Source organism: Dipteris shenzhenensis, chromosome 7 (genome assembly GCF_047967505.1).
Source record: "Dipteris shenzhenensis isolate YYH24624 ecotype China chromosome 7, Dip_SZ_1.0, whole genome shotgun sequence".
NCBI classification, from domain to species: domain Eukaryota; kingdom Viridiplantae; phylum Streptophyta; class Polypodiopsida; order Gleicheniales; family Dipteridaceae; genus Dipteris; species Dipteris shenzhenensis.
In genome coordinates, this window is record NC_141602.1 from 341,753 (window position 1) to 363,038 (window position 21,286).

Here is a 21,286-nt window from a genome sequence, read left to right on the forward strand (position 1 = left end):
TAACTGGGAAATGCATGATTCGCCCACGTCTTGCACCTAATGAATGTCAGCCGCCAAACTAAATTGACATCCACGTCTACTTTTCTAAGTTTAGAGATTCATGTAAGGTGGATGGTGTTTGTAGTCGAGAAATTTGCGGGTCTTTTGTTGATGTTGTGGCTATGCATTTGATGGTGCTTCCAACATAGTTCTTCATGGTGATGCAAGATTTGGTTGAGAATGGGTTCGGCTGCCGTGCTGTCAGAGTATCGAGTGGACGGTGTAGGAGGAATTCTTCATGGTTGTGCAGAATGGCCTTCAAGAGGATCTGCGCCTAGTATCAAGTGGAGGAGAGGGAAGATTTCGCTTTTAAATTGAAGAGATATGTTTTGCATATGCAAGGATTTTCTTAGGGAGGTTCTTCTGGTGGTTACAGTCATTTATAAAGCGAGCAAGGGTGGTCGTTGAGGAGTCAAGTTGAGCCTGTTTGCTCGTGTTGTTTTCGATTGGGATATGGCTGACTGTGAGGCCGTCAACGAGTTGACTACTGATCGACACATAGGAGAAGGGTATGTTGCTGCATGAGAAGGCTCTCCTATGTTCATGGACACATGAAACAAGACATCCAAAGGGGTTGGATTTCATTGTGTTCATCCTTCTAGATTCCTCATTCTTATTCCATTTGAACTTGTGAGGTTGATTTTTGATGCTTTGAACAGGACTGCAGCGATGGAGATAGACGACGACTCAATGTCTTCGATCAAAGATGTGCTCGCCCCTAAAGGTTCATGCTCGCATATCTAATAAGACCTACGAAGTTCTACTAGTAATATTTGTCCATGCATATTTAAAGCAAGAGGCAGACAATAAGTGTGAAGAGAAACTGTATCCGTCGGTTCACCTCTTATGTTTTCAAGTGGGAATAGGCCTCCTAAGAAGTCAAAGTTGCTCAAGAATTCTCCAATCAACAAGGATACGAAATGTTCACTTCACAAGGCATTTCAAGCTACAACTCAGGAGTACGCTGAAGGTGTTGCATTTTGTGTTTTGCTTTTTTATTCACCAACATGTGTGTGCTTACGTCTGTTTTCAAATACCTTGCATGGGAATTAGTCTTTGTCACTACTGTTGGACGTACGGCACGTGCAGAGAAGTTGTCCTCTATTTTGATGAATCCATTTAGAGATTGAAACCAGTAGAAAATCTCAAGCAACCTACTCGCCAGACTATTTGTAGATAGGTTGTGATCTTTTGTCAACACTACTTAGACATTGTTATTAACACTAGTCTCATAGCTCAACAAGACATAAAAGTGTCCTTTTTAGGGTTCCCAATTTATTTTTTAGTGGTTTGAATCTCTATCCAATGTAAGTACCCTTCAAGACATATATTTTTGACTTGTTCAAGAACATGGTAAAAATACATCCATAGAGAAAAAGCTATGACAAAGCCTCCATTTTCTTTGTAAAACTTGCATGGTTGTTGGTTTGACTCGTGCAAACTATCGGATGAATGAATTTCAAGCTTATAGCTCCTTTAAGAAATATACTACTATTGGTATTAATTATTTTGAACATAGTTTTAGTTTAGAAAACAAATTTGGGTGTAACTTTCAATACTAAAATATATATTATGGTCTTTAAAATTGAATAAAAATGTGTATGTCATTGTTTGCTATATCGTACTCAATGTTATATACATATGAAACCTACATCTTTTACACATAAACAAAGTGTAAACCTTGAAATTTTGTTTTACATGATATAATATAACATCAATTTACGAGTAATCACTTTTGACCATTCAATTGGGTTTCAAAAGCTCATAGTCTAATTCACTGGAGCTTATCTACCATTGAAACCTTCTATATCTCATCTAATGGCCTTATATTACTATAAAAGTGTGGGAATAAAGCTTATATAACCCATATTACTATGTATAACCATGCATGACGTTATAAGTGGGTAGATACACCTTACAAGTCTCTTCATACATTACCTTTACATGCACTTAGGCTTAAAGGAATATATCACCTTTATCTTTACACTATATTACTCTCCAGGCGCACTTACGATAATTCATCATTTGCATAGACCAAAAAAAAGATGATAAAACCCCCACATTCAACCAATTTAAGGACTTAAAGAATCTAACATTATCTTTGACATACAAAGAAATTTACATCCATGTATAGAAATGTCAAAATATAAATACCTATTTTGAGAAAAAAATAATTGATTACAAGTCATTTTTAGCCTGTAGACAACAAACATATGAGAAAATAGCAATCAAATCCTAGATACATCCCTAAAATTTGGACTTTTTTATTCAAAGAAGATACATTCGACCATATAGGAATGATTATAATTTCATAGATCTAAAAAATTATTCATTAGAACCTTGTAGGACCCACTTTTCACAAAACCCGAAGTTAATATTTTTGGATATTGTTTTGACCAGTAAGAATTTGGGGTGGAGAAAATTCTATAAATTTTAATCCTAGGACATATAATTATAGCTTAAAATGTTTTTAAAATAAGATTCGGATCATAAGAAAGGACATGATGAAGATAGGATACGAAAAATCATTGCATGTAGCTTGTGAAAATTCCTCAACCATGGCCACTTAGCAAGACATTTTTATGTCTGAGGACACTTTAATGTTATGTTACCAACTAGTGTTAAGAATTACTTGGCCATTCGGTTTTCTTGCCAGGCATTTTGTTGTTTGTTGGCATCTATAGGTTTGCGTTGAAGTTAATCCATCAGTGTGAGCATTTCCAATAGCAAAGGAATGATGCGCTATTTTAGTCGCTTGCTCTACTTTAGGAATATTGGTGATTTTCTTCAAGTGTTTCGATATTCGTTGTGACTTGAACAACCTATTGTAATATTGTTGTTGTGGCTTTGGAATGAAATTCGATTGTGTGTCATTTTCAGATGTGTGGATTTGAGTTTTCCTTTAACAACCACGTAAATTATTTCCATGAAATAAGAAATGGCTTTTTGGTGACACATCTATAGTTCTATCCGAACAAAAATTGAAGGCATGATAGTAGATTCTCTACCTCTCATGTTCTTGCAGATCCTATGGTATAAGAACTTCTTATTAACTTTTCGTTTTTACTTCATTAGTAAGCCAAAAATTGCATGCAGATTCATCTTCATAGTGTTTGATACATATTGAATGACATTCAAAATATAGTGTATTGCCAACCCATCGGAAACATGAACCAATGCATTCTTTCCCTCTAGAGTGAACCGAGTGCAAGATTAATGTGCATTTTCTTACTCCCAAAATTTTTTCTTTGGCAAATGAAAAGAGCTTAACATTGTTGTGTAGGTGAGCAGGATGTAGGGGGTGCGATGGGGGGTCGAGACACTACGGGTGCGTAGGGCGTCTCGGGCACGATCGAGGTTGAGGCGCTGCAGGTGATCAGGGGGTCGATGGCGCGACGAGGGACGGGACAACTCGTGGGGCGTCGAGGGCACATCGGGGGTCGGGCACGATGCGGGTGCACGGCGATGGGGTCGGGATCAATGTGAGAACCCAAGGCACCGACGTGGGCAGAGGCACGTCAAGGTTGGGCGCAATGTAGGTGTGCGACGGGGTCGGGACTTATGTGACAACTCGGGGGACGGAGGGCGACGCAGGTGCACGATGAGGGCCGGGACGCTACGGGTGCTCAGGCATCAGGCACACGATGAGGGACGGGACACTCCGAGTGCTTGGGCATTGGGAGAACGACGGGGAACGAAATGCTCCGGGCGTGAGGGGCACAACGGGGGTCGGGACCGATGCGGGACATCGAGGGGTCGGCATTGTCGAGGGTAGTACGGGTTTGGGTGCGTAGGGCATTAGGATGACGGGGTTGCTCGGAGGCACAGGGTCGACGCGGGTGCAAGATGGGTTTGGGACCGATTCGCTAGCGGTATCGGGGGATGAGGGGGGCCAGGAGCGACACGTGTGCGTGAGTATCGAGGGCGATCGGGGTGTGGGTGATGAGGTCTCGGCCCGATGCGACAGCTCGGGGGGCCGCTGCAAGGGTTCGACAACAACGCACGTGATGGGGTTTGGGATTGACATGGGTGCTCGAGGCACGGGAGGGCGTGGGCCGAGCACACTTGGTAAGCTTGGTGGTCAGGGATACCATGGCGTGGCAACCTCGACGGCAAAAAGGGTGCAGCACCAGGACTTCTTGGGAGGTCACCCATCCCAATACTGTTCTGGCCCAAGCGTGCTTACCTGTGGAGTTCTGATGTGATCCGGTGTATTAGCATTGGTGTGACCGCACCACGTTAAATAGCTGTGAGAAGTTAGTACTCTCTTATTTTGTAAAGGTGGATGCGGGGGGGGGGGGGGGAGTCGAGGGGGCCGAGTTGCACACAAGGGGGGGATGGGGGGGGCGAAATGGGGGATGAAGGGGGGGGGGCAATGGGGGATGGGGGGGGAAAGCAATGGGGGATGAGGAGTGGGGGTTGCGCACAAGTGGGATGAAGGAAGGGGGGGATGAGGGGGGGGGGGGGGGGGGTGCGCACAAGTGGGATGAAGGAAGGGGGGTTGGATGGGTGGGTGGGGGGAGGGGGTGCGCGCATGGGGGGATGAGGAGGGGGGGGCAATGGGGGATGGGGGTGTGTGCACAAGTGGGATAAGGGAAGGGGGGATGGGCGGGGGGGGGGCAATGGGGGATGATGGGGGGGTGCGCACAAGTGGGATGAGGGAAGGGGGGGGATGGGCGGGTGGGTGGGGTTGGGGGGGGCAATGGGGGATGGGGGGGGTGTGCACACAAGTGGGATGAGGGAAAGGGGGGGGGGGGCGATGGGGGATGAGGGTGTGCGCACAAGTGGGATGAGGGAAAGGGGGGGGATGGGCGGGTGGGGGGGGTGCGCATGGGCGCAAGGGAAGGGGGGGGAGGCAATGGGGGATTTGGGGGGGGGGGAGGGTGCATGCACACAAGGGGGGATGAGGGAAGGGGGAGGGGGGTTGCGCATGCACACAAGGGGGGGGCAAGGGGGGGTTGGGGGGAGGCGCGCAAGGGGGGTGGGGTTTGGGGGTGCGGTACCCTTGGACAAGCCACGGGCACAAGTTGTGTTCAAAGACTTGATGATTCATGGAATTTTGCAATTCACATTACGTATCGCATTTCGTTGCGTTCTTCATCATTGCAAGAGCCAAGATATTCGTTGCTGAGAGTTGTTCTTACTTGTGTTACGTCCTCCACGAGGAAGAGAGGTCAGACTGTTGCATTTCTTTGGTGCCTCAAATCGCTCGTGAGGGGGGTGGAAGGTTTATCATGCGGCCCCATGTCGAGGCACGGAGGAAGGGGGTTGCCCGTGTGGCGGACGGGGGAAGATCCCCACGCTCGCCTTGACTTAATGCCACACTCACTTTCACTCGGCTCCGATGGGGAGCGTGGCACCGACAACCACGCCTCTAAGCGTGGCCCCTCAATGTTACATCCACGGTTCATGGTGTTTCTCACGGACGTGTGTCAATGATCCTTTCACAGGTTCACCTACGAAAACCTTGTTATGACTTCTCCTTCCTCTAAATGATAAGGCTTAATGAACTTCTCACAACGTCACCGGCGGCGAACCATCGGCGTCACTGCAATCCAAAAACTTCATCGGACCATTCAATCGGTAGGAGTGACACGTGGTGTGTACAAAGGGCAGGGATGTAGTCAACACGAGCTAATGACTCGCGCTTACTAGGAATTCCTCGTTGAAGATCAATAATTGCAATGATCTATCCCCATCACGTTGAAATTTTAAAAGATAACCTGGGCCTCTCGATCCAAGTGGTAAACTCGTTGAATTCATCATTGTAGTGCACGTGCAGCCCAGAACATCTAAGGGCATCACAGACCCGTTATTGCCTCAAACTTGCATGGCTTAGATGGCCATAGTCCCTCTAAGAAGTTGGCCACAAAGAGGATCCTTTGTGTAACTAGTTAGCAGGCTGAGGTCTCGTTCGTTAACGGAATTAACCAAACAAATCACTCCACCAACTAAGAATGACCATGCACCACCACCCATAGAATCAAGAAAGAGCTCTCAATCTGTCAATCTTTACTATGTCTGGACCTGGTAAGTTATCTTGTGTTGAGTCAAATTAATCCGCAAGCTCCAATCCTAGTGGTGCCCTTCCATCAATTCCTTTAAGTTTCAGCCTTGTTGCAACCATACTTCCCCTGAAACCCAAAAACTTTGATTTCTCATAAGGTGTTGGCGGAGTCATCCAAGTAACATCCGCCAATCCCTAGTCGGCATCATTTATGGTTGAGACTAGGACGGTATCTGATTGTCTTCGAGCCCCCAACTTTCATTCTTGATTAATGAAAACATCCTTGGCAAATGCTTTCATAGTAGTTTGTCTTTCATAAATCCAAGAATTTCACCTTTGACAATGAAATACGAATGCCCCCAACTGTCCCTATTAATCATTACTCTAGTCCCGAAGACCAACACAATAGAACCATAGTCCTATCACGTTATTCCATGCTAATGTATTCAGAGCATAGGCTTGCTTTGAACACTCTAATTTTTTCAAAGTAACATCGCCGAATCCACCTCCCAACTAACTAAGGCCAGGAGTGTGTCCCCCGGCAGAAAGAATGGAGCGACTGGTGCACACAAGAAGAGGCGGACTGTTCGCCCCACCTCGAGATCCAACTACAAGCTTTTTAACTGCAACAACTTAAATATACGCTATTGGAGCTGGAATTACTGTGATTGCTAGCACCAGACTTGCCCTCCAATGGATCCTCGCTAAGGGATTTAGATTGTACTCATTCCAATTACCAGACTTGTAAAAGCCCAGTATTGTTATTTATTATCACTACCTTCCCGTGTCGGGATTGGGTAATTTGCGCACTTGCTGCCTTCCTTGGATGTGGTAGCCATTTCTCAGGCTCCCTCTCTGGAATCGAACTCTAATTCTTTGTCACCCATCACCTCCATGGTAGGCTTCTATCCTACCATCGAACGTTGATAGGGCAAAATTTTGAATGAAGCATCGCCGGCGCAAAGGTCATGCGATTCGGGAAGTTATCATGATTCATTGTGTTACTGGGCAAGCCCGCATTGCCCTTTTATCTAATCAATGCATCCCTTCTGAAGTCCGGAGTTGGTGCACGTATTAGCTCTAGAATTACTATGGTTATCCGAGTAGCAAGGTACCATCAAAGAAACTATAGTTGATTTAATGAGCCATTCGCAGTTTCACAATACAAGAGCAAGAGAGTTTATACTTACACATGCATGGCTTAATCTTTGAGACAAGCATATGACTACTGGTAGGATCAACCAGGTAGCTATCCTTGAATACACCATGTCACGTGTGTTTCGTCTTTGCACATGACATGGCGTGTGGCCGTGGGAAGCAACCCACCTCGAGAGGGCAGACCATGCTCACCGACACGGGCCGAGGCATGCCCCACCATCCAAAAGTGTTCCGCTTGCCCACAAAACGTGTCACCCATGTATGCTTGGGCACTACACAAAGCAGATCCATCGGTACATGAGGGTCACGAATGGCACCCCAGGCACCATTCACGTTGCCTTGCCTATACACTCCGTGGCTGAGCTAAGGCAGGACTCGATGTCATTTATGGTCGGATAACCTGCTTCGGAATGCACCCATCTAGAGTAGCTCACAACCCCCAGGATCAAGTCCTCACAGAGCTGGAACCCTGCTCGATGATCTATCGCACAAGGCTCACCACCCTCTATTCTCTTTGACAGGTTAGGGTTCCTCGCCTCTTATTATGCCCGTTATGTTGCTATTTTTCTTGAGTTCCTGATTGCTTGAGCGAGTTGAATGAATGTTCTTGACAATAACGAGTTTTGCAAAAGCAAGTTCTTATAGTCATCTCATATATGGAGGCTTATCTGTGTGGGGTTGTGATAAGCAAAGATAAAGTAAATGATTTTTTGCTTCAAGTATGATTGTTGCCTGAGATGTTAATTTGTTAGGCTTTGTTCGATTGTAGTCTGCAGAGATGTCTCATTTTGAAGGAACTTGAGAATGAGGCATTGGCATTTCAGCCAGTTTTGGACTCTAAGCTGGCAGCAATCTATCACAATCCTCAAAATAAACAAGCTAATCAGGCACGGCTTCAAAAAATACTGTAGTTTTGGGCTTCTAAGGAAGTTAGACACTACTCGTAGTCCCTCATCACCTACTAGATCATCGGTTGCACAGACCATGCCCAATCTCACAAGACAGGCATGCATGGAAATGGTCAAAACGTTCGGCGATGAGAAGCATGAAGCCTTTGGTAGTCACAAGAGGGGTGGGGGACTAGACGCCTCACCACACCAAGACCCTTGTTCAACAGTCGGCCTTTGCCCACAAGCAGGATTTTTTTGATCCCAAAATAGAGGATGGATAGTACATTTTCTTGTGAAGATTGGCTAGTCTATTGGACACCACTTACAATATCATAGATAAGGTCTTGAGCTTGCAATTGAAGCCCTTACCTTGCAAATATCATTCGTGACAAGCAAACAAGTTTTGTTTAGGAGTATAGTATTCTGGACAATATCTTCACCTTTGGGAGGTAACTCAATGCACTTTGAAGGAGTCTTCATCTATTGTAATCCTTCTTTTGGATTTTAAAAAGGGTTATGATAGGGTGGAGTGGTTTTTCTTGGAGGGCACCATGTAGAAGTTGGATATTTAAACAAATGGATTCAAGGGGTTTTGGCCATGTATGCAGGGAGTTTCACCTAGAGGCTCATCGAGGTCACATAAAAGAATCCTTTGGACTTTCCTATGTCAAGGTCGCCCCCTCGATGTGTCTCTGGATTCATTAGCAAGAGGAGCTACTAAACTCACAGTTCATAGATGACATGGCACTCTTGTGGAGGGCATGACACAAAGTCTCAAGGGGGTTTAAAGAGCCCTAAAGACATATTGTTTAGCCTCAAGGGCCAAGATCGATTGGACCAAATTAGTTGTCTTCTTTATAGCAATTGGGGAGGTTTAAGAAATCCTAGATTAGGGGCTTACACTTGGCTTTTTGGTGGATTTTGTGTAGGCTTATAGTAAGATACTACTCAAGCATAAAGAAAACTACAAAATAATCAACTCTTTATGGAAGAAAAATGTATCAAAAGCTGTGACTTTGACAGCTTCCTAAATGCGCTCTCCATGTCGGAGGGAGAGTACGTTCAGCATTGCAACCCATTACCCAACCAATGCTTTTCTTGCAAAGGCACCCAAAAGACATCTACACAAACAATTTCAATATCACTATTTCTAGAATATGGAATGCAAATAGTGATGTGCAATTCACTATGATCCCCACGGAGCTACATCCTATTACACTTCGTACATTGCAAAGGTTGATCCTGTCACAATTGAAGCATGAAGCAAGATTCACACTAGTGCTTGCACTCTAATGCATTGGCAAACGAGCGCATTCTCAAGATTGTCAATGCCATCTTGAACACACAACACATCAGCTCGCAACAAGCAGCATACTTGTCATTGTCTCTAACGTTGACAAGTATGATGAGGGAGTTTTGCTACATAAACACAACTCTCCCCCCCCCCCTCCCTTGAGGAGTGCACTATGCTTCTCAAACAACACTTTCAACTTGAGAAGATGGATCCAAAAAGCAATGATATTTTCTTCCTTGACATAATTGGCAAGTACAAAAATAGGCCAAGCGATCTAGACAATTTGTGTTTAGTAGCAAACACAAGACAACCAAAAAGCTGTCAACAACGATTTTGACTTCCAGCTTGAGCTAGATGGCCTTGACAAACCATATCACTACAACAAAGTGAGTGACCTGACATTTGTATGCATGCCTAATTGCCAATACCACCAAGAATTGTGCAAATTGAATGCTATGCAATGGCTACTCCTTGAAGACATTTTGCTAAAAAAATTATTGAATGCAAGAACACTCCTTTTTGCTTGTTCTTGTCCCATTCTTGTCTTGCTATGTTGGGACAAGCAAAACATTCACACTACTACTCATGGTACAAGCCTTGCTATGGCACTACTCACTGGACCAAAGAACCAACATTGAGCTGCCCAAAGTTTTGCTACTAGCCTATATTGGAAAAGTTGCGTACAACATAGGAGTGACAACCATACACTCTACACTTGCCTTTGCTCACCTCAACCAACATGAGCCTTGCTGGAGACAAACTACAAACATTATCTCAGCTCTACAAGGACGTGCAATTAATTGTGTTTGATGAGATTTCATTGTTAGGCCAAAACACATTCATCGCAATAGACATGCGTATGCGTGAGATCAAGCACAATCACTTGCAACCCTTCGAAGGAGTGGACATCCTCTTCTATGGAGATTTGTGCCAAGCAAGCCCTCTGAAGGATAATTGGATATTGTTTTCTCGTTTATCTCATTTCCAAGGTCCAAGGGTGTTGGTCACCTACAGTCTTGTCGTCGCTTGTTGTAGCATAGGTTTCACAAGTGTAGCATAGGTCCGGGGTTGTATTCCAGTGAATGGTGTGGTCTAAAGCATGAAATCGGTTCTAGCGTGCGCTAGGCAAGGAAGAAGATTTGACCACATAGATTGTGGAGGTTTTCACCTCCATGGAGTTCAAGGATTTCAAAAAGGGTTTGGAAGGATTCCATGGTTGAGACAGGGTTGTAGGAGGGCTAAGGAGTGCAGAGCTAGTCTCCTTCACTGATTCATGGGGTTAAGGGTTTAGAAGGAGGTTCCAGGTTTTAGGAGGAGGAAGGGAGGAATAAGGGAGGAGGAGGAGTGAGGAATGAGGAGGAGGAGGGAGGAGGAGAAAGGAGGAGGTGGGAGGAGAAGGGAGGAGAAAGGAGGAGAAGGGAAGAGGAGGGAGGAGGAAAGAGGAGGAGGGAGGAGGAGAAGGGAGGAGGAAGGAAGAGGAGGGAGGAGGAGGGAGAAGGAAAGAGGGGGAGGGAGAAGGAGGAGGAGTGCAAGGGTGAGAGCATGCTTGAACACAATCACGTGTGAAAGCATGGTCACTTGGAGACTATTTGTGCAAGAACAGCAAAGTAGTACTGAACACAATGCCACTCAAGAGTGGGAGCTTCATTCCATCGAGAGAGATTTATACATGAGGATCCCTTCATTTGTGAAGGTACTTTGTGAAGGTACCTTGTGAAGGTACTTGTGAAGGTACCTTGTGAAGGAAAGATACTCATGCAAACCTTCTACGTCAACAATGTCTCCTTCTGTGTGTGGAAAGACAATGCCTTGTACTACGAGCTCAGCATTCCAATACAGCAACAAAACACTATGTTCCTTGGCCATCTAAATCACCTTCGGACGGGCACTCACACTTTCGCCGACGTTGAAACAATCGATCACTTGTATTGCCGCCAGCTAGCTTCTGCAGAGGAACTACCTCATCTTTCTACACAAATTCAGCAAAAGACATGCATAAACATGAAGTCTTTCTAAAGTTTCCTACAAATCCTCATTGCATACAAGCAAGGACATTAGACATAAGATATGTAGCAAAACAATAAGGATGGCCTTGTGAATGGAGCCAATGCTATCTTCAAAGACGCATCTCTGGACAAATGCCCTCAAATTGTCTAGTTTGAGTTTGTAAATCCAAACGTAGGGAAACGTGCTTGCACAACACACTTCCACCTCTACAAACAAGGAATTCCAATGCCATGGACCCCGATATTGCATGTGAATTTCATATTGGAAAGAATCCCCTCAACACCCTTCGTAAGCACCAACTCCCAATTCAACCAGCTGCAGCAAGGATCCACTGCATGCAAGGGCTTTCAATGGACTCATATGCATTCGACCCTTCAGGCATAATGGCACACGGGCTTGTTTACATAGTGCTCTCTCACATCCGTGACCCAAGTAACCTGTACATCTTGAAACCTTTGTAGCAATCGCACATCAAAGTTGATTGCATTGTCCTTCAAAAGCTCGAGTGACTATAAGGAACATGTGCATGGTGCACACACAATAACTAGATTTTAGTTCCCTGAGCACTGGTGTATTGTCCTTGCAATCTTTGAACACTAGATCTCTCTTAGCACATAGGGTGGACATTGTGTCATCCCTTATCAGCCTTGCTGCAAGTGTTTTGTGCTTGCAAGAGCTCCACACAAAACAAGTAAGTTTGACTTCCATTCAAGGATATTCACATGTAGCAAGCCTTGGCATAGCCACATACTACAAGGACAGCACTATGTTGGTGAAGAACGAATTCTACCATGAGCAAGGTGTGGAGTTTTTGTAACCACTTTCAATAACTTGCAATCCAATGATGTCGCGAGATCATCAACATCTACAAATAGCCTAAAGATAATGTTGATGCCCTCACATACAGTTTATAATGACTAATGCTCCAAGTGGTCAAAACAAGTTGGTGTACATTGTTGGCGACTTCAACATTTGCTACAACAAGCCTAGCCACAGCACTTTGACACTTCATGCAAAAAAACAACATGCACCAACTAATCTCCCAACCAACAACAATTCATGGGTCAAATATTGACCATGTTTGGGCTCGTGGAGGCACAAAAACACATGACATGCACGGCACAAACTACATTTACTAGACAAATCACTCCTAGGTGTACACCACAATGCCAACTACATGATATTTCCATTTGTCTACCTCCACATGGGTAGGACCCATGAATGTAATTCATCTTGCTAACCTTTTTTAGAGTCAAAATAACAAACATTGGGAGCCTTCTAGGGTGTGCATAGTGAGAGGCCCCATCTCTCTCCTCTTTATGTGATGGTGGCCCTTTCCCCTCTCACATTAAATCCATGCCAACCCACCCCCACCCCCACCCCCACCCCACCCCCTAATCCTTTGGGTTCTCCTCCCTTTTCTCCCCTCCCCTTTGCGCCTTTCTTAAATAAATAAAGTAGTTTATTCTTTTTTTTTTTTGAGCTATGTGATGAACTTATATTATGCCCTCACATGGTTATAGTTGTCTTGCCACTTTGTTATTATTGGTAGAGGTGTTAGACCAAATGTACTTTAGTTATGAGTTATACTATAGCGCACTCTTTGAATTGCAAAGGTCACATTATATTTTGAAAATTATTGAGATTAATGTGTTTTGTTTCAACATATCAAACTTCAAGTCCTTAACAATGATTATTTAGATGTTTGTATTGTATTATTTAATGCTACTTTAATGTAGTTTGTAAAAAATTTGTAGTTTTATGTGGGTGGCATTGGAAACCATAAAGAGTCAACCTAGGGTGCCATTTAGAGAAAGATCAGAATAAGGATATATATCCTCTTCATAGCTACTACTCATAATCTAACGCACCCCCCATGTAGTGGTAGTGTGAACATGCAAAGAGAAATGGATCAATCACCAAGCATTGTAGGCTCTCCAGATTGAATCTCAATCTCTAATAGAAGCCTTCTAAACCAAGCTTTTTGGAAGTTTGCAGAAAGCTTTTCAAACTTTTCTTAGGTAGTGCCTTAGTTAAAAGATCTACCACATTCAAGTGTGTAAGGACAATAGATGAAACTGATCTCTCCTGCATGACATCTCTCTTTGATATAATGATAATGTACCTTTATGTGTTTCATGCTCTTTTATATTGACTTTTTACTATTATTGAGCCATGTAGAAAGCAAGGAATCTATGACATATACACACTTTCCAAAAACTATAGGAAACCAAGATATAATGATACTGAATCAAAAAATAAGCAAACATTAGCTCATTATCAAAATATAAATACTAAGCTAAGATAAAGTTTGTATCAAACCTAAGGGTGGCCATTATATCTTTATCTCATTAATCTCTTTCTCTCGAAATCTAAGGATTTGAATGTCTTCTTCACCAAATGATAAACATTGAGGTTGCTATCCAATGAGAACTTGAACATCAAAGTTGCTTCCCATTTCTTGTAGCTTAGACAAATCTTCAGAGTTCTTCAGCATGAGCTGCGCCATCATCATAAGCTCTGAGTTCCCATATAAGCCAAGTAGTTGACTCTCTATGTTAGGAAAGTCTTTTGGTGATACTTTTATTGTCTCAAATATTTCCTTTTCAGTTTTTCCAACAATCACCATATCGATTAAACTTGAAGGAAATAATGTGGCCTTCTTCCTGACTTCAGATCCACGTGAAATCATTTCTTCTTCCTTCCCCTCTATTGTCTATAAAAAAATACAAAAGCTTGTGAGATTGATAGATTATAGTTAAATCTAATGCTTGTAAAAGAAAAGTAAATTGTCATACCAGGATATATGTCCGTAATTTCTTTGCGTAATCCTATGAGCCATGAAGTTCATCCATGTCATCATCTGCAATCATCTGTGCATCCCCTTTGTCTTTATCCTAGGAGCCATAAAGATCATCCATGTCATCATCTCCAATCCTCTTATGTTCCACCTCTTTCTCGTAGCCGATAGTTAGATCAGCTTACAAGTGAAAGTGTGCCATGCAAGCCTTTCCTTCAATAATATTAGTGGAATATCCTTTTCTGAGAAGATCTTCAAAAAAGATATCCCATCTGTAATAAGGTGACCTCCCAATTAGGCAGTTGCAAGTATTCCAAAATAGTAATCAAAAGACTTCCACTTTTTGCTGGACATTCTTAGATTTTGGAGTGCAATTGATGATGAGAGGACCTGTGGATTTCTTTCTCCTCTAGCATGAGATGCAAACTCTTGTAAGTCCCCCTTATGTTATGTTGTAGGGAGTGGTCATGATCTAGAATCCACATGCATAGTCTTTTGGAGTCCCTTGATTGTCTAGCAGGTTGAATACAAGCATAAACACAATGTTGACCATCAATCGGCTCAAATTTACAATGCAGCAAGAAATTTTCTTTGCCTCTTTTAAGACAGCATGTTGGATAAGTACAAGGCTCGGCTTGTGGCAAAAGGATTCACATAGGTACATGGTTTTGATTATCAAGATACTTTTGCTCCCATAGCTCGACTAACCACAATTCACAGTGTTTTGGCTTTAGCTGCCTAGGGAAGTTGGCCCATGTTTTAGATGGATGTAAAATCCACCTTTTTGAATGGGGATCTCAAGGAGGAGGTATACGTGGAACAACCACTAGGTTTTGTGATCCCCGGTTCAGAAGGTAAAGTCTGTAAACTGAAGAAGGCACTTTACGGGCTGAAACAGGCCCCACGAGCATGGTATCAACGAATTGATGCCTACTTTCTGCAAAATGGGTTCAGGAGGAGCCCATCAGATGCAAATTTGTATATCTTCAGAGAAGGAGGTAGATGTATGATCGTGGTCCTTTATGTGGACGACCTTGTCATAATAGGGAACCATGAAGAGAAGATCTCGCAGACGAAGCATTTGCTAGGAAGAGAGTTTGAAATGATAGACCTCGGATTGATGCATTTCTGTTGGGGATTGAAGTTTGGCAAGAGCCGAAATAGATCTTCATTTCATAGCTAAAGTATGCTGGAGAGATACTGAAGGCATTTGGCATGGTTGAGTGTAAGATAGTTGGTACCCCTATGGAGGTTGACGTGAAGCTCTCAAAAGAGGATTCATCATCACTGGTGGACGAAGCGAAGTACAAAAGGCTTGTGGGCAGTTTGATTTACTTGTGCAGCACACGGCTGGACATCAGCTTTGCGACTGGTGTACCGGGGGAACCATTGGAGGGTAGGGATGTGGGTGCTGAAATACATCAAAGGCACACTTGATTATGGCATCACCTATACCAAGGGCAACATCTTGACCGGATTCTGTGACTCAGATTGGGCAAGAGACGTGGACAATAGGAGATCAGTGACAAGTTACTGTTTCTCACTTAGATCTGGAGCTATGTCATGGGTCAACAAGAAGCAACCTACAGTTGCTCTTTCTTCCACCGAGGCTGAGTACAAATTAGCATGCTTTGCTTCTTGCGAGGTAGTGTGGTTGAGGAGGATTTTGGGGGACATGGGTGCAGTGCAAAACAAGTCCACGCAGTTATCATGTTACAATCAGAGTTGCATGGTGATTGCAAAGAACCCTGTGTTCCACACTCGCACAAAACACATTGAGGTTCAATATCACTTTGTACGCGAGCTCATCATGGATGGAGAGGTTGACTTGGTGTACTGTTCGACTACAGAGAATGCTGCGGACATCTTCATGAAGGCTCTTGGAAGAGACTTGCTGGAGAGGCATCTTCATCGACTTGGCATTGGGCCAAAAAAGTAAGTTCACTTGCGGGTGGACATTGAGGGGGGTGTTAGATATCAATGCTCCACTCTCATGTAACTACGTGGGAACCAGCTGGGGGCCATGTGTGGCCTGATGGCTGGATGGAGTTGGCACACTACCAACTAGGCTACATGCAAGTGCGGGAAGGCATCCCATGACTGACCGCACTAAGGGTAGACAGAGCATTTCCCAAGGTAGCACACTCTCAGGTTATGGGGCTCGTTTGGAGTCCCAGATGATCCCAGATGGTTGTGGGCCGAACGGACAACGTAGGTTAGTTGCTCTATGTTGCACACCGGTTCTATCGTGTGGTCGATGGCCTATTTTGAGACTGAACCCCAGTCGACCATTTTGGGTAGACTGGGTCGGTCACCACATTGGGTCTAACCGACTACAACTAGTGGCTATATAAGAGCAAGCCCGTGAAGCCCATTTCATCACTGGCTATAGCAACCCTGATTCCTTAGCATTCAGCCTCCGTCCTCTACTGTTTCCAGCATGCCATCGAAGCTTCTCTCACAGGAGCGCATGGTTGGGAGGCAGCGCCATCTATTGTATCAGTTCTATAGTAATCAAATTTTTTATTCTCCATACTATCTGTTTTTCTCTCTTGCATATGAGATCCTGTTATCTATTGAGCACAGACGTATTATTTTCTTACACACTTTTCACCATTCCACTTAGTCCAAGCATCTATCTTTCTCTAAAATTTTTTAAGCTTGATTGCTAGAAATTTATGCTTTTGATTAAGGAATGAAAGAGAGGAAATAGTCAGGAGGAGTGGAGAGGAAAGGAGGAATGGAGAGGGAAGAGGGGGAGGACGAGGGGAGAGGAATGTTGTGTAGTGGTTGGGAGAGAGGGTAGGGGGAGGAGGAGGAGGAGAGAGGGATGATTAGAGGAGGAGCGATGAGGTTACATGGCTAGGAGGAGGAGTAGTCATGATTAGAGGAGGAGGAGTAGTGAGGCTATGTGGTTAGGAGTATTAGAGGAGGTAGAGAGGACGATGAGCCACCATGGTGAAGGGCATCTAGGAGAGAGGGAAGGGGGAGGAAGAGGAGGAGAGAAGGGGGATTACAGGAGAAGGATCAGCAAGACTACATGATCAGCAGGAGGAGCAATGAGGATTAGAGGAGGAAGAGCAACAAGGCTACATAGTGAGGAGGAGTGGCAAGGATTAGAGGAGGAGGAGCTACGAGGCTATGTGGCCAAGAGGATTACAGGAGGAGGAGACATCATGATGAAGGGCGGACATGAGAGAGGGAAGAGGGAGGAGGAGGAGGAGGATAGAAGGGGGATTAGAGGAGGAGCAACAAGGCTGCACGGCCAGGAGGAGAAGCGGTGAGGATTAGAGGAGGAGGAGGAGCAGCTAGGTTGCACAACCAAGAGGATTAGAGGAGGAAGAGAGGAGGAGCCATGAGGCTAAAGGGAAGCCAAGAGAGAGGGAAGGGGAAGGAGGAGGAGGATGAGAGAAGTAAGAAGAGGAGGAGGAGGAGAGACGGATATGGAAGGGGGAGTAGGAGAAGAGAGTAGGAGAGGAGAGGACATGGAAGGGGGAAGGTGGGGTTGGTAAGAGGAGAGAGGGGTTGGTTGCCACGGCGGCTGAGTGTAGAGAGAGAAGATAGGGTTGAGTGATAGGAAGGAGGACAGAGAGAAGGGAGAGAGGAGTTGGCTGCCACGACAGTTGATTGTAGAGAGAGAAGGGAGGATTGAGTGAGGGGAAGGTGGAGAGAGAAAAGGGAGAGAGGAGAAAGGGCTTGGCTACCTACAACAACCAAATGTAAAGAGAAGAGAGGGTTGAGTGCAGAGTGTACAAACAGAAGAGAGGGTTGAGTGAGGGGAAGGAGAAGAGAGAGAAGGGAGAGAGGAGAGAGAGGTTGGTTGCGGCTGTGAAAGTTGAGTATAGAGAGAGAAGAAAGAGTAAGGTGAGGGGAATGATGAGAGAGAGAGAAGGGGGGAAGGAATAGAGATAAGGGAGATAAGAGAGAGGGGTTGCTACTATGGTAGCCAAGTATAGAGAGAGAAGGGAGACTACAATAAGGGGAAGGAGAAGAGAGAGAAAAAACTAAACTTTTTTATTTTTAAAAAGTAAATTTAATTTAATTTTAATTAAAATTTTCATAATTAAACTTTTAAACTATGTATGTGCACGCATGTGTGTGTGTGTTAGACACTGTTAACTTGTCTAGAACAACAAGCTAGAACTAAGATCATAACCTTAAGTACATTTCTTTAAAATTTAGACATGACTACTTTCTGGTACCCACTACCACTATGATAGAACCCACTCCATAACCTTAAGTGTATTTCTATAAACTCTAGACATTGCTAACTTGCTTGGAACAACAAGCTAGAACTATAATTGTAATGTTAAATACATTTATTTGAACTTTAGACATTATTACTTTTCGGTTTAGACAACCACTACAATACGTAACCTTTGGTATATTTCTATAAACTCTAGACATTGTTAACTTGTCTCAAACATTTCTTTAATGTTAAGTACATTTATTTAGACTTTAGACATTATTACTTTCTTGTTTACACAACCACTATTATAGAACCTACTCTGTAACCTTAAGTAGATTTCTATAAACTGAAGACATTGTTAACTTGTTAGGAACAACAAGCTAGAACCGAGGTCGTAACGTTAAGTACATTTCTTTAAACTTTAAACACTATTACTTTCTATTTCCGACAACCACTACAATAGAAACCACTCCGTAACCTTAAGTATATTTCTACGAACTCTAGACATTGTTAACTTGTCTCAACCACTAGACTAGAACCCTTCGGATAAAGACCTTCCCTATATGGAAACCATACTGGGTCAACCAATCATTCTATCATGAAACTCATCTCGACCCTAGAGATTGAGAGTGCCTTGTTGATGCTCTTCTATCAGTAAGGAATCCCAACCTTTGGATAAATCCTTTCCCAATACTTACAGATTACCACCACCATGGGGTAGGAGTCATTGCACTAGGCAATGCCGATGGTGGTTCCACTATTTTAGACAACTACAATCTAATCTTTCTTACCTTGTCAATGGACACCATCTATTAACAAAACTCATCCTAACCCTGTGTTTCTTAAATTTTTAAACAAGACCTTATGCTTTTCTATTATGTTCATATAAAATGAATTGTATCTATCTCAAATCCTTATTATATTTTCTTGTAGGAATATAAACTATGGAGCACTCTGGCAACAATGTTGATTTGAGTATAATGCCACCTTGACTTTATGTAAGACTGAGTATGCCGTGACAAACTTCACACAATGGACTTTTGTTAATGCCAAGAAGAAAGCTTAGTTCTTAGTAGGCAAGAAATAGACTCTATTTTTAGTAATTTTAAAGAGAGAGATGATGAGCTATGGAATGTGCCCTTCTCAAAAGAGGATGTGAATGGAACCCTTGTGATGGGAATACTAATTGAACAAAATTGTGCTAAATGAGTGCAGAATTATCAATTCTCACAAACTATACCCAGCCTTCCATGGAATGTTTTAAATTTGCTTTGTGAGTGAAGAATGCCAAACACTTTGTGACTCTGCCTCTAGAAACCCTTGAAATTTTTTGACTTGATGCCTGCATTGGTGGCTCTTAATGATCTATGGAAAGAGTTCCCATCATGGAAGCATCAAGAATGGACTCAAAGGTTATGCTTGAATACTTTGAGATCAATGCATGCTCACAAGAACCTGTATGTGAAACAATACATGTAGCGTTGCCACAAGGACCTATAAAAATGGATGATGCCACCCACAAACATCAAGATGAGAAAGCCATGTCTACACATCAATTGCATAGGACAGACAAAGAAGAAGAAGGATGATCCAATGCGCTCATCATACAACCCCTCCCAATAAAACCAAGACGTCAAATGCAATGGGTGAGTACTTCAAGAGCCATGGCTCCACTTGCAAGTACACAAAAAAGAGGTCAACTCTCTACAAAAAAAGGTCCCCAAGAAGAAAAATTGGAAGAAGAAGAAGAGGAAGAGGAAGAATAAGAAGATTAGATTATACAAGAAGAAGAAATAACTTTACTAAAAAGCCTGACTCTTTGTCTTAATGAGGTTGTCACAAAAGATAACCCGAGATATGTTTGGAGGTATAAGCCTTATCCTCTGGAAGTTGCCTCTATAGACAAAGCAAGCATCTTCACAAATAGCAGACAATTGGATGTTAACTATACGAACTAGATTTTTGACACCTTGGTGGATGGAAAGAAGCCAGTACAATTATATGTAGTGCTCCATCCAATCAGATATCTATAGAACAAACGTAGTTGGAAGGATATGGTCATGCTCCATGGGCCTCGAGTTTCAGAAAGAGTTCACTAACTTCGTTGGAACAAGTGTCAGCCATGGGACAAGGAACCAATATTGGGGAACAAGGGCACATATTGAAAGATGCAAGGAGAGATTTCTTACTCGACTACATATTTGATCCTATATATGGTCATCACTTTGCATGTGCTTGCGATGAACTTGCCAGAGGGGAAATCAAATAGAAAATAATTGAGAGGGAGATCTTCTATAGGATACCCCAATTTCAATACTACACTACAAGGATATGCATCTTCAAAAGTGAGCACGAATATCTGATTGAGTGTAAAAGATTCAATCATGATCAAGTTGCTCTTCAAAAGATTAGCTCTATTTTTGAGATGTTGAAGAAAGTGAGGACCATATGGAAAACATGTGGGCAACCCGCAAGGACTTTACAAAGAATCACCACAATAGAAGAGGCAAAAAATCTCGTTCGATTCTACACTTGCTTAAGTGCGGTTCTTCCAAGGGCAAAGAAAGAACGGGCTAAGATGCTGACTACTTTCAAGGTGGTAAGAGATAGGTATCAAGATTACACAAGTCTCATTTTTCATCTTGATGAAGTGCTTGAATGGGTCATAGCTATATGCACTACATGTGAGAAGGGAGACATCACATATGAAGACCCTTTGTTCATTCCAAAAAAGGTCAAGAAGGCTAAAAAAAAAGAGGTGACTACCAAGATGTGGAGGCCAATGAGGCACTTGCCAAATAACTATGTAACCATGGTAGCCAAGAAGATTCTAAAGAATGAATGGCTCTTTGGAAAAATGTATAGAGATGACAACATGGAGGATTGCATCAACTGGCAAGTG

At 43.3% G+C, this 21,286-nt stretch overlaps 2 non-coding genes and 1 pseudogene across 2 annotated transcripts; all 3 read right to left on the bottom strand.

Moving 5' to 3' along the window:
• Positions 1 to 4,157: 4,157 nt before the first annotated feature.
• Positions 4,158 to 4,276, bottom strand: LOC147899773 (5S ribosomal RNA; annotated as a pseudogene).
• A 746-nt stretch (positions 4,277 to 5,022) lies between these two features.
• On the bottom strand, positions 5,023 to 5,175 carry LOC147899774 (5.8S ribosomal RNA). Its single transcript, XR_015541366.1, has one exon. It is a non-coding gene; the product is annotated as a 5.8S ribosomal RNA (ribosomal RNA).
• A 297-nt stretch (positions 5,176 to 5,472) lies between these two features.
• LOC147899775 (18S ribosomal RNA) lies at positions 5,473 to 7,294 on the bottom strand. Its single transcript, XR_015541362.1, has one exon. It is a non-coding gene; the product is annotated as an 18S ribosomal RNA (ribosomal RNA).
• Positions 7,295 to 21,286: the final 13,992 nt, after the last annotated feature.